The sequence below is a fragment of the Nilaparvata lugens genome, chromosome 3, assembly GCF_014356525.2.
Source record: "Nilaparvata lugens isolate BPH chromosome 3, ASM1435652v1, whole genome shotgun sequence".
NCBI lineage: Eukaryota > Metazoa > Arthropoda > Insecta > Hemiptera > Delphacidae > Nilaparvata > Nilaparvata lugens.
Genome location: NC_052506.1, coordinates 30,935,636 through 30,947,206, shown reverse-complemented (window position 1 = coordinate 30,947,206; position 11,571 = coordinate 30,935,636).

The following is an 11,571-nucleotide window of genomic DNA, read 5'->3' as shown; positions in this document are numbered from 1 at the left end:
TTAAAAATAAAAATTGTATTATTTTTCTCCATAAAATTCAGTTTTTTAAACATGAATATTGTTTCTCTTAGTCTAGTGTATGGAATTAGTTACCCCAGGAGTATTAAACTTGAGCCAAACATTCATTTGACATACCTGGTTTTTGTTACCCCATTCCAGGGGGAAACTTAGACCACCATGTTTTTTATATTTTTTCAGGTGAAAAATTGTTCAAATAATTTTTTTATTACATGAAACAATAAGTCAAGATACAGACCCAAGTTTTGCACTAAGTTTCAAATCTGTAAATTGATTAGTCTAGATTCACCAGGTGTTTGAATTTTAAAAGTGGCCTTTGTAACCCCGTTTTACGGTAACAGTAGTTTTTTATCATTCAGCCTAGCAAGCTTCCGCAGGACAAATACTCCAGATGATATCTTATTACATATCCTCTCAATGTAAGGATGCCATGTTAATTTCCTGTCCAATAAAATTCCCAAGAATGCTACTTTCTCTTCTTGGTCTAATTCATTTTCCTCTACAAACACATTTATTTCTCAATCCTCTTGACAGAATCCAAGGTCAGGGCAGTGGACTGTGAATGATAGTTGGTATTAATACCTACAAATAAATCTTTGAATTCTGTGCATAAAAATACTGATAGCTTAAAGTGTGGTAAGTACGCCAATAAAAGACTAAATGAATCAACAACATAAGATTTAATAATAATAAGATAATAATAGGCAGATGGCCACATACAAAAAACAATTGTAAGTAGATTGAGTCAAATATCTTGGGATCAATAAAATAATAATAGGCAGATGGCCACATACAAAAACAATTGTAAGTAGATTGAGTCAAATATCTTGGGATCAATAAAATAATAATAGGCAGATGGCCACATACAAAAACAATTGTAAGTAGGTTGAGTCAAATATCTTGGGATAATTACAACATGATAAAACGTTAGAGAAATACAAAATTTAAATGAGATTAGGTCAATGACATTAATGACCATTGAAGTCTGACAATAAACGAAAAGGTAATATTAATGATACCTGAAATGAGTATAAATTGAGTGCTATAATGAAAGTTATTGCTGTAAGGTTCAATCTTAATGATTAAAAAATGACAATAAGCTGTAAATAATGCTCAACAAGTAAAATACATAAAAATATATGCGGCATAGGCCTTCAGTGATTTGAATGTCAAGATAGACATCAATTGAACGATAATTAGGCGTCAGTGGCCTAGTGAATCACTTGTAAAGCCAAGGGTAGCTGTCAAATCCAATGAACTAGTTGTTACTATTGAATACAATTATATAGGCGTCAGTGGCCTCAAAAAATCACTTGTAAAGCCAAGGGTAGCTGTTAAATACAATGAATTAATAGGCATTGGTGGCCTTAGTGAATCACTTGTAAAGCCAAGGGTAGCTGTCAAATCCAATGAATTAATAGGCGTCGGTGGCCTTAGTGAATGAATGTCAAGATAGACATTAATAAACAATAAGTAGGCGTCAGTGGCCTCAGTGAATTGAATGTCAAGATAGACATTAATAAATCAATTATGATACATACGTAAATGAAAATTGAATAGAACGATTTACGTAACCTGAATAAAATTTTGAAGAGGAGATGCAGCCAGGCAGACAGGCAATGACTCCGCAATACCCACAGGAACAGGACATCAGCAAGCGATGATGTGATCTGGCCATGCGATGACAAGAATGGAAACGTCTACCACAGCAGGCGAATCCCCCAGTGGAAATTTAGGCAGGAGCAAGTAGAATTCCAAACAAATAATCCGATCTTCAAGTTGTGGAATTTTTAGATTGAGTTCCAAACGGTAGAGATGATGAACTTGAAAGTTTGAGTTTCACGAGGTGAAGCCAATTGTAGAAGAATGGCAATTGAAGCCTACACGAGGTTGTAATTTTTGACAAAGTTTATCAGAGTAATATGCGAAGCAATCGATGAATAATTGAATCACAATTGAAGAATAGAACAAACGAGTTAATTCGAAGAATAATTCACCTTTAAAAACGTTTCGTAGGTCCGATGAAAATGGATAAAAGGTTTAGACCAAAAGCGTAAATGCGCTCTTGACTAAGAACCATTGCAAAAGACACGGAAACCGCTAATGCTGTTCAGAAAAAGGAAGATGCCGGATGTGTTTGAAACGTAGGTAAAATGTTTACAGATGTTTGGTGAAAAAGTAACAAATATCTAGAAAGTAAGATGCCTAAAGACAAAATAAATTCCAAAAAATCGAATAGCACAAATATTAAAATTGCAACGGCAAATAATCCGACGAAAAAGTACGAATAGAAGTATAGAAAACCAACTTGACTAAAGCAGTGTCTTAGAACCGACTGTGACGTCACTGGTCAGCGCAGACAGACAAAATGACGACATGATGTCTACGTAGTAGCGGAACGAGTAACAAGTGGAACTGTTCCAATAAATGCTTTGTCAGATTTTACATAAACTGGGCCCCTTGTGTCATATGGGACAATAAGAAAAAGTAAGAAATATGTAAAATCTGGCAAGGCAATTGGAAGTTGAAAACTGGGCCTCATGTGAGAACCAGGGGAAAAAACAATGAAACCTGAAAATACAACATGAACCATAAGAGCAAGGGGATTAACTAGAATCCTCATCAATGGGAAGAGGTGCTAAACTCGAAATAGCTCTCTTAAAAGTGCCAGAGGGAGTGAGAACAGTGACAACTCGAACCTTGTCGTCCTTACCGGGATGAACTTCAGTAATGCGCGCCAGCTTCCAAGTGGACTGCGCGGAACCAGGATCCTTCAAGATGACAACCGTACCGACCTTCAAATTTTCATGATTGCTTAACCATTTGCCTTTTTTCTGAAGTGTGGTGAAGGAGTGGGTCTTTTTTCTGAAGAGTGGTGGAGAAAAAGTACGAGATTTGAGGCCGCCTACACGGATGGAAATAGTACCGGCGTAATCCAAACCACAATTATAAAAGGGAAAATTAGCCTGAACGCGGGCCGCTGGTAAACTACCCATGATTTGCTCAGAACGAAGAGCTGAAAAGCGAAAACACAATATGCAATGCCGCAATACACTTTTGATGGTGCGACGGGTGGAGGGAAACCAAAATCGTTGTCTTACACTGGCCATGGTGGCCTGCACCCCAGCATGACTTAGACGACGATGGTGAGCAACAATCAATGCACGAGTGAATTTGTGATTGCTAGGCAACAATATTTGATGTTTGTAATCAAAGGAAGCATTTGCATTTTGCAAACGTCCACTAACTCTGAGCAGAGAATCTGAGTGAATGAATGGTGACAAAGCTTTAATAGAACTATTAGGCAATAGCTCCTGATTTTGATGCAATGCTTTAAGTTTGGCAGAGAAAGCTTCTTCTTGAATAGATTTGAAGATACAATTTTCAGCTTCTGAAATTTCAGAGATAGTTAATTGACCAAAGCGCAGAGTGAGTGAATTTTGTTTCCTACAATTATTATGAATGAACCGTAGAACATATGCTGTTGTACGAACGATTTTGTGATAGGTGGAGCAACTATTGATTATACCTGAAATAACATCATTATGAGAAGAAGTGGTAGCTGATACCTGAACTGATTGAGAACTGTTTTCCTGAACTGATTTCTTTAACTGATGAGAGACATCATTTGAAGTCAGAAAATTCGACATGACACTACGGGGAGCGGCCACAGGTGAAGCGGGGAGGCACGAACGAGGTGCTGCAATAGGACGAATAGCTTTACAAGAGCCAAATATGACCCAACCTAGACTGGTTTTCTGAAGAATGGGAGCATTTTGAGCTAAATACAATTTACCAGGCTGAAGTATTGATGCGAATATGCCAGCACCAAGTAACAAATCTACAGGTTTAGATTGATCAAACAATGGATCCGCTAATTTGAGTTCAACAGGAATTGAAATTTTGGAAAGATCGATGTTCACCCTAGGAACATTAGATGATATGCTATCAACTACAATACAATTTTCTTCAACCGACCACGAACGATCAGATGAAGACAAGCAAACTGAATGAGAAATAGATGATTTGGTCTTATTCTCACCTACACTATGAATCAAAGTGTCAGAATACAAAGCAGCAAGTGACAATTTTTCAGCCAACCTAGTTGACATCAAATTACAATCAGAGCAAGAATCTAAAAGCGCGGTTGCTTTAATAAATTCCCCACTAGAAGATTGAACCAAAACTTCGGCAGTAGGTAACAAGGCGACAGTTGATTGCTGTTGCAAACACAGAGACGAAGTGGAGTTCATTGTGACATGAGAGTTCTTCTGAGGCTGTTCTGCAAGAGAAACAGCTTGCTTAGTTGTTTCCGCATTCTGAACCATGACAGAATTCAAAACAGCATTCTTACCCTTGAAGGGAGCAAAAGATTGAGAATGAATAACATTTGAAGTTACCTTATCCTTAGAAGTAGGCTGAGTGTCTCGTGATTGAGGATACGACCTGTGAAGAACAGTGTGGTGACTCTTGCCACAAAGTGTACACGATTTGTCCGAACAAACATGATTGGGTGCAAAAGGCTTGAGGCAATTATAACATAACCTTTTGTCATGGACAGCATTCCAACGATCAGTAACCTGCAACTTCAATAATTCATTACAACGATTTGGAAAATGACCAACAGAATTACAAAAACTACAAGGTGACATAGAAGAGGTAGTAACCTGCATCCTAGCTTGAAAATTCGATTGATTTTGGTTGAACTTCGGCTTGCTATGAGCACCAACCGAGTTGGATGTACTTTGCTGTACATTTCCTTGATGATGGTTAGCTGAGCTTGAAGCAACAGCTTCCATGATTTTGCATTGTGATTCCAAAAAATTCCAAAATTTATCAATGGTGGGAATGTCGTGTATACCAACACTCTTTTCCCATTCTCGAACAGTAGCAGTATCCAACTGCAACAACATTTTGTGCATGTACAATAAGTCCTTGATTTGGACTCCAAGTTGAAGCGCTTCGAGCGCGGTAATGTGGGACTTGCAAAAGTCAATGAATGCCCGTAATGATTGCGGACAGTTACGCTTTATGGTGGGCGGAGATTCAATTGCCGTGACGTGCCTGGCAGCAATTAATCTCTTATTGTCATACCTCTCCCTTAAGAGGTTCCATGCAAGCTGAAAACCATTTTCGTCAGCTTCAATGTGTTCCACTCTAGCAAGAGCTTCACCACTGAGTGATTGACGAAGATAGAAAAATTTCAATGAGTCATTAATATTATCTTGATTACCAATAATATTGGTAAAAGCACTTGAGAATGCTTGCCATTTTGAAAGCTCCCCATTGGAGCATGGAAGCGGAATCTGAGGCAACTGAAAATTTGCCAAATGTGAGTTTTGAGATGTTGGCTGCTGGGAAGCACCAGCAGTGGCCTCATTGTTGCGTTGTCTGCTTTCAAAAGCGGTTAATGCAGCGTTTGCCTTAGAGGTAATGGAGATAAACTTATTAAGTATCTCAAAATGAGTTGAAGTGTCTTTTGCTTGCAACTCTGAATTCCATAGCTGTTCATGAATTTTATCATACTTAATTCTAAGTGAACCTAGTTCGTTTTTGACAGTCAATAATTGATAATAAGTGGCTTCAGTGTCCACAACATAATCGTTATAGCTGGTTATGAACCAATCTATTTCCTGGTGTGAATTGTCTCTTGCATTGAAAAGAGCAGAAGGCTCAGGAAGTGAATCTTCCTCATGATCGGACATGCTTAAAAACTAACAGAAAAACCTGAGTGAACGAAACGATGCTGCACTGTAGCAATGCGATTGCTGCGCCAATAAGCAACTTTGGGCGCTGGTCCAGTACGCAGAGAGGCACGCCTGTGCGTTTGAGGCAAGTTGTATCAAGCTTGCTGTGCGGCGAGTCAAGTAGCGAGCTCGCAAGGCGGTGTGGTATGCCGTGTGTTGTTTTCTCAATGTGCAATAGCCGTCTGTGACCAGTTCAGTGCGGTTCAGTCTCTCAGGGTACAAGATAGTTGATAGCTGGTGCATACACGTCGCAGCGTGCTTTGAGTTGCAGCCAGTACTGAAAATTTGAAACAAGTGTGTGAATGCTTAATATTAAACAATATAAACATACAAAGGTACAATGAAATAAAATATACTCTAGAGTGGGACCTAATCATTGGCGTCAAGCTAGACTATTAGGCACACGGTCACTGAAACCCTAAGGTTCAATGGACCAAGAAATGGGTAATAAAAATTAACAATTATCCTAGGTAAACTGGGTCAAAGATGACGGGCAGGAGGACCAATTTTTATCCAATTGGTCCACAATTAACAATAATCCTAGGTGAACACTGGGTCAAAAATGACGGGCTGGAGGACCAATTTTTATACACTTGGTCCCCAATTAACAATATCCTAGGTAGACACTGGGTCAAAAATGAATGGGCCGGAGGACCAATTTTTATGACAGAATCCAAGGTCAGGGCAGTGGACTGTGAATGATTGTTGGTATTAATACCCACAAATAAATCTTTGAATTCTGTGCATAAAAATACTGATAGCTTAAAGTGTGGTAAGTACGCCAATAAAAGACTAAATGAATCAACAACATAAGATTTAATAATAATAAGATAATAATAGGCAGATGGCCACATACAAAAACAATTGTAAGTAGATTGAGTCAAATATCTTGGGATCAATAAAATAATAGGCAGATGGCCACATACAAAAACAATTGTAAGTAGATTGAGTCAAATATCTTGGGATCAATAAAATAATAATAGGCAGATGGCCACATACAAAAACAATTGTAAGTGGATTGAGTCAAATATCTTGGGATCAATAAAATAATAATAGGCAGATGGCCACATACAAAAACAATTGTAAGTAGGTTGAGTCAAATATCTTGGATAATTACAACATGATAAAACGTTAGAGAAATACAAAATTTAAATGAGATTAGGTCAATGACATTAATGACCATTGAAGTCTGACAATAAACGAAAAGGTAATATTAATGATACCTGAAATGAGTATAAATGAGTGCTATAATGAAAGTTATTGCTGTAAGGTTCAATCTTAATGATTAAAAAATGACAATAAGCTGTAAAAAATGCTCAACAAGTAAAATACATAAAAATATATGCGGCATAGGCCTTCAGTGATTTGAATGTCAAGATAGACATCAATCGAACGATAATTAGGCGTCAGTGGCCTTAGTGAATCACTTGTAAAGCCAAGGTTAGCTGTCAAATCCAATGAACTAGTTGTTACTATTGAATACAATTATATAGGCGTCAGTGGCCTCAAAAAATCACTTGTAAAGCCAAGGGAAGCTGTTAAATACAATGAATTAATAGGCGTCGGTGGCCTTAGTGAATCACTTGTAAAGCCAAGGGTAGCTGTCAAATCCAATGAATTAATAGGCGTCAGTGGCCTCAGAAAATCACTTGTGAAGCCAAGGGTAGCTGTCAAATCCAATGAATTAATAGGCGTCGGTGGCCTTAGTGAATTGAATGTCAAGATAGACATTAATAAAACAATAAGTAGGCGTCAGTGGCCTCAGTGAATTGAATGTCAAGATAGACATTAATAAAACAATAAGTAGGCGTCAGTGGCCTCAGTGAATTGAATGTCAAGATAGACATTAATAAAACAATAAGTAGGCGTCAGTGGCCTCAGAATTGAATGTCAAGATAGACATTAATAAATCAATTATGATACATACGTAAATGAAAATTGAATAGAACGATTTACGTAACCTGAATAAAATTTTGAAGAGGAGATGCAGCCAGGCAGACAGGCAATGACTCCGCAATACCCACAGGAACAGGACATCAGCAAGCGATGATGTGATCTGGCCATGCGATGACAAGAATGGAAACGTCTACCACAGCAGGCGAATCCCCCAGTGGAAATGTAGGCAGGAGCAAGTAGAATTCCAAATGAATAATCCGATCTTCAAGTTGTGGAAATTTTAGATTGATTTCCAAACGGTAGAGATGATGAACTTGAAAGTTTGAGTTTCACGAGGTGAAGCCAATTGTAGAAGAATGGCAATTGAAGCCTACACGAGGTTGTAATTTTTGACAAAGTTTATCAGAGTAATATGCGAAGCAATCATGAATAATTGAATCACAATTGAAGAATAGAACAAACGAGTTAATTCGAAGAATAATTCACCTATAAAAAGCTCTATCAACTAAATATTTTTTAATTGTTTTTTGAAAATCTTCAAATCATCATTACTTTTCAAGATTTGAGGTAGCTTGTTATAAAATTTCCTACCAATATAATCTGGTTTTTGTTCAAATAACCTACTATTGTGACCCATTATATGATAATCTGCTCTGTTTCGCGTATTATACTCATGAACATCTGAATTCTGGATCACACCACTCGTTTTCACATGCATTACAACTTCATATACATACAAAGATGGCACAGTTAATAGACCAAGCTTTTTAAATAAAGGCCTACAAGAGTCTAACCTATTCACTTTCTCTATACATCTGAGTGCCTTCTTTTGAATCTTAAACACCCTGTCCATATTTTGTTGAGATGAATTACCCCATACTAAAATAGCATACCTAATATGAGATAGTATAAGTCCATGGTAAGCAGTTAACAGTAGTTTTTTATCATTCAGCCTAGCAAGCTGCCGCAGGACAAATACCCCAGATGATATCTTATTACATATCCTCTCAATGTAAGGATGCCATGTTAATTTCCTGTCCAATAAAATTCCCAAGAATGCTACTTTCTCTTCTTGGTCTAATTCATTTTCCTCTACAAACACATTTATTTCTCTATCCTCTACTGAATTATATTTACTTTTGAATTGTAGGAATTGACATTTCTTACTATTTATTGTTAATTGCCTTTGCTTCAAGAATTGGACAATTGACTGTACTCCAGTAAAAGCATTTATTTCTAGACTATCTAATAAATAATTGTTAAAGATAAGCGATGTGTCATCAGCAAACAACAGAGCTCTGTGATCTTTTAACTCTTTTGGTAATTGGTTCACATACAACAGAAACAGTAAGGGACCCAGAATTGAGCCTTGAGGTACTCCAGCCTGGACCTCCAGTTTTTGAGATTTAATTTTTACTATTTCATTCCCATCCACCTTGGTAAGCTCAACACACTGGTTTCTACCTATGAGATATGATTCAAACCATTTTAGTTCTATACCATTCACACCTACAGTTTTTAGTATTTCCAATAATATTCTATGGTTCACACAATCAAAAGCTTTGGATAAATCAAGAAATATTGCGGCTGCCTTCTCACCTGAATCTATTATATCTATTAGTCTTTCAACAAGGGATACTATTGCAGTCTTAGTAGATTTCCCTTTCTGGAACCCATGCTGTTCATCACATATGAAATTAATTTCTTCCAGGTGCATCAATAGCCTATTTAAAACTACTCTTTCAAAAATTTTACTTATTACATTTAGAATACTAATGGGTCTATAATTTTCAACTCTTTCAGAATCACCGCTCTTGAAAATTGGCAAAATTTTTCCTTGTTTCAGATCATCAGGGAAAATACCCTGCTCTAGTGAAGTATTAAGGAGATGCAATAAAGGGTCCAGTAATTCATTTTCACATTCTTTTAAAATTTTGCTTGAGACCCCATCCAATCCTACTGTTTTTTGTTATTCAATTTTTTATTATTCTTGACAACTCATCTCTTGATAATGGATGAAATTTAAATACCTTTTCAATTGGCTCAGCATTTAATGTAGTTGTATTATAAGTATTAGTGTTCAGTGACTTTTGGAGATTATATGCAACCTGTTGATAATACTTATTGAAAAAGTTACAAATGTCTATACTATCATCCATATAATTTCCATGTTCATCGATTATCCTAGGGACATTAGTAACTGTATCTTTTTGAGCTGCTCTCCTATTTCTATTAATTACCTCCCAAACAGCAGAGTTAAAATTGGTACTAGTTGTTAATATTTCAGCTGTTTTCTTACACTTAGCTTTCCTCACTTCTTTTGCATAGTTTTTCTTTAGACATTTGTATTTGACTTCACTCGGAACATCCCTCACTAATTTAAATTCCTCATAAGCTTCCCTAACAATATTTCTTTGAGTAAGAATATCTTCAGTTATCCATTCATCTACTTTGTTCAATTTACTTTTTACTTTGACTTTTTTTATTGGACAGCATACACTAATGTGAAATCTTAGAGTATCAATGAATTGCTTATATTTGTAATTTAGGTTACAACTGTTATAAACACTACTCCAATTTTCTTGAAGCAGTTCCTGCTTCAAACAATTTATATTTCCTAGCTCATATTGCTGAATTTCTTTCACAAAAGTTTTTTTTCTGCTTGGATTCTGGCCCTGCAACTTAACATCTAAAATTTGATAGTTATGATCTGATAGATCTGAGCTACCTAACCTGACATTACAACCTTCTATATTTGTGAGGATATTATCAATAATTGTCTGTGAAGTTCGAGTTACTCTTGTATATTCGTGGACCTTAATTTCTAAATTATTCATATTAATAATATCTCTAATATCCTCTGTCATTTTATCCTGCCTGGCAAAATCGGTATTGAAATCTCCTACTACTATAACATTTGTGAAACGAGCGGTTGTAATTTCCAAAAGTGTATGGAGCAGCTCACAAAATTTTTGCCAGTCTCCATTTGGTGACCTATAGATACCTAACACTGCTACCTCAAATCGATCATCAATTTTTAACCTTAGTCCCGTCACCTCTAAATCCATCTCAACAGAAAATCTCTTAACAAAATCCAGTTCATAAGTTTGGGTATGTTTAGCATTGCTAGTGAATATACATACACCACCACTTCTATGAGCTATTCTACAAAATTCTGATCTCAGTGAATAGCCTGGAATCCTAACTTGATTTATTTCCTTTATTTTTAAGCCATGCTCTGTGAAAATAACAATGTCAGGATCCTCCTGTTTAAGAAATACTTCTAATCTGTCAATTTTGTTGCGAAGATACTGAATATTTTGATGATAAATACTAAAACCTTACCATCTTGTGCTACTCTATCTCTAGCATTTGTAGCTATTTCCCTTTCCCTGTTTTGAGCCAATTTACTAAAAAATCGTTATTTGTTTTTTTGACTGTTTTTAAACCAGAGGATTGCAAACGGCTTTCAATCAGCTCTGCCAATCTATTACAAAAGATTACTTTGCCAGATCGATTTAGATGCAACCCATGATTAGTGAAGTTATGTCTTTTCAGCCTTTCATTTAGAAAACAAATCCCCAGTTGTTTAGAATTCTTATTTTTTAGGCTGTTGATTGTATTATGGATTGATTTGTTTGTCGAATTGATTGCTTCATTTAATTCTGGCCTATCAAACCTATTAGGAATAGTACTTATTATTAAGTTTGTTTTTTTGCTGAGTGGCACAATTTCCTTGATTTTTTCTGTTACTTGAGGAAGATGATTCAAGTTAGGTTCATTTATATTATTTGAGCCACCCAGTACAATTAGATAGTCATTTTCATCAAGTCTTTAGTTTGTTCCCTAGCTGACTCTACAACTGCATTAATTGATGCACTTGGCTTGAAAAAACATTGGACATCAAATT